This window comes from Nematolebias whitei, chromosome 22 (assembly GCF_014905685.2).
Source record: "Nematolebias whitei isolate Nwh7 chromosome 22, NemWhi1, whole genome shotgun sequence".
Classification (NCBI taxonomy): Eukaryota; Metazoa; Chordata; class Actinopteri; order Cyprinodontiformes; family Rivulidae; genus Nematolebias; species Nematolebias whitei.
Window position 1 is genome coordinate 1412840 of NC_056519.1, and position 3526 is coordinate 1416365.

The following is a 3526-nucleotide window of genomic DNA, read 5'->3' on the forward strand; positions in this document are numbered from 1 at the left end:
GTTGTGACTTCAGCTCCGTGACCTTTGACCTGTCAGCATTGTGATTTCGGCTCTGTGACCTCTGTCTTCGTTGTGACTTTAGCTCCATGACCTTTGACCTCTGTCTGCATTGTGACTTCAGCTCTGTGACCTTTGACCTCTGTCAGTGATGTTGGTGAGGTCCATCAGAGTTGGTTCTTTCTCCTGGTCTTCGTCCTGTTGGAGAAGAAAGTGTCCTCTGTTCAGTTTGCCGCCTCATCCTCGGCTGCTGACAGTTTGTTTCATCACAATCATATTTGTGTCTGGCTGCAGGTCAGAACCGACCAGAACAATGAGCCGGGTTGTTAGAACCATTCAGAACCACCAGAGCTGGAAGCTCTTCAAACAGCCGGCGTTCTGAGACGGTGACTGATGTGAGTCTTTATAAACGTGACCTGAACCCAACACGAGCTCATTTTTCAAGACTTGAGTGAAAAACCACAAAGAGCAACATTTGGACCCATCCATCCCAGTACCCTAAAGAACCTCAAACCACTGAAAATAAACCCAGTTCCAATGAGAACTCTGACTCTACCTTCAAACTGTTTGTATATAAAAGTTTTTACTTTCACACAGAAGGAACCAGAACTAGAACAGCTAAAACAAGAGCTTAATCTAAAATGAGCTAAATAGTGGCCAAAAGCTAATATAAACAAAACAAACACTTCATCGTGAAATTAACTGCATTTAAAATTATTGGTTAATTTTATACCAAATAAATAAATGAAATAAAAATTAAAAAAAATGTTTTAACATTTTTTATATTTGAAGTTCTAACACCCATATGATGAAGGTTTTAACACCTGAACATTTAAAACTTGTGAAAATACGCCAAAGTGGTAAGATGGCAAAAAACAAAAAAGTTCAGAAGTAACTATAAAAAGTAAAACAACTATGTAAACAACTAAACTATAAACAGTAAAACAACAACAATGTAGACAAATGCAAACTATAAACGGTGAAACAAAAGCAGAGTAAACAACTGTAAAGTATAAACAATAAAACAACTACAGTGTAAACTGTAAAGTATAAAGAGTAAAACAAACATAATGTAAACAACTGTAAAGCATAAACTGTAAAAAAAACACTGTAAACTGCTGTAAAGTGTAAATAGTAAAACAGCAAAAATTTAAACAATTTTAAAGTATAAAAAGTAAAACAACAGTGTAAACAATTGTAAAGTATAAATATTAAAACAACAACAATGTAAATTACTGTAAACTATCATAAGTAAAACAACAATGTAAACTGCTGTAAAGTATAAAGAGTAAAACAACAAAAATTTAAATTGCTGTAAACCATAATCAATAAAAAAAAACTACTGTACAGTATGAACAGTAAAACAACAACAATGTAAACTACAGTAAAATATAAATAGTAACACAACAACAATGTAAAGGTAAAGTATAAAGAATAAAAAAAATGTAAACAACTGTAAAGTATAAACTGCAAAGAACACTAAACTACTGTAAAGTTTAAATAGAAAAACAGCAACAATTTAACAACTTTGAAGTATAAACAGTAAAACAACAGTATAAACAACTGTAAATTATAAATAGTAAACCAAGAACAACAATGTAAACTACTGTAAGATATAATAAGTAAAACAACAATGTAAACTGCTGTAAAGTATAATATGTAAAACAACAATGTAAACTGTTATAAACTATAAACAGGAAAACAACTATGTAAACTACTGTACAGTATAAACAGTACAACAGCAACAATGTAAACTACTATACAGTATAAACAGTACAACAGCAACAATGTAAACTACTATACAGTATAAACAGTAAAACAACAACAATGTAAACTACTATACAGTATAAACAGTAAAACAACAACAATGTAAACTGCTGTAAAGTATAAAGAGTAAAACAACAAAAATGTAAATTGCTGTAAACTGTAATAAATAAAACAACAATGTAAACTGCTGTAAAGTATAATTTGTAAAACTACTACAGTGTAAATTACTGTACAGTATAAACAGTAAAACAACAACAACGTAAACAACAGTAAAGTATAAATAGTAACACAACAACAATGTAAAGTGAGGTAAAGTATAAAGAATAAAAGAAAAATAATGTAAAAAACTGTAAAGTATAAACTGTAAAGAACACTAAACTACTGTAAAGATTACATAGTAAAACAGCAACAATTTAACAACTTTAAAGTATAAACAGTAAAACAATAATATAAACAACTGTAAAGTAAAAATAGTAAAACAACAACAATATAAACTGCTGTAAATTATAATCTGTAAAACAACAATGTAAACTGTTGTAAATTACAAACAGTAAAACAACAACACTGTAAAGTTTCATATGTAAAACAACACTGTAAACTGTTGTAAACTATAAACAGTAAAACAAGAACAATGTAAACTACTGTAAAGTATAAACAGTAAAACAACAACGTAAATTCAGGTCAAGTATAAAGAGTAAAATAAACATAATGTAAACAACTGTAAAGTATAAACTGTAAAATAACACTTTAAACTGCTGTAAAGTTTAAATAGTAAAACAGCAACAATTTAAGCAACTTTAAAGTATAAACTGTAAAACAACAATGTAAACAACTGTAAAGTATAACTTGGCCTGACGTATTTAACTGCAGTGCTGCAGTTCGACCACCAGGTGTCCCTGTTCTGGCTGAGTGAAGGCTTCAGCTCTGCAGAATCCTGGTAACCTGCAGAGAACTAGAACCTGCCCCAGAACCTGTCTGAGTGTTTCCTGTTGTCCGTGACGACCTGCGGACCAACCCGCTGATGGTTGGTCAAACCCGTAAAGACTCTGTGGATCTTTGTGAATGGAGGGAAAGCTTTTGGCTGCTGGACAGACCTTTTCAGAGAATTCCTCAATAGAGTCGGAGTGCAGCTGTGGTTCTGCTGTTTGCTGATCTCTTGTAGTGAAGAAATGTGCTTCGGTGTTTGAAGTGTGAAAAGCATTTGGGAAAATCCTGAGCTCCACTCTGAGAGTTGCTGTCAAAACTTGGGTGGTGCCGATGAGCTGTAACCAGACCCTCCAACCTGCTGCTGAAGTGGTTTTTATTAACTTGTTAGTTTTTATTTTGTTGTGTTCTGTCTTTTAATGAAAGAAGACTCAGCAGTCCTACTGCCTAAACGTCTCATTTGAAGTCCAGCTGTTCCATGATGAAGAACATCTGGAGAAACGTCTGCCAGTTCTGGTGCTTCTACAAAAGAATAAGAATCTCTATCCTGGTCTGAAAGCATCTCTTCACCATCCTCGACCCCTTTCTGATTGTCAGCTGCTTTCCTGGTCTGGTCTCTCTGTTCAGGTCTCATTGTCTTCGTCCAGGTCTCACTGTCTTCGTCCAGGTCTCACATCTCCATCCAGGTCTCATTGTCTTCATCTAGGTCTCATGTCTCCGTCCAAGTCTCACTTTCTCTGTCCAGGTCTCATGTCTCCTTCCAGGTCTCACAGTCTCTGTCCATGTTTCACGTCTCCATCCAGGTCTCACTTTCTCTGTCCAGGTCTCATGTCTCCTT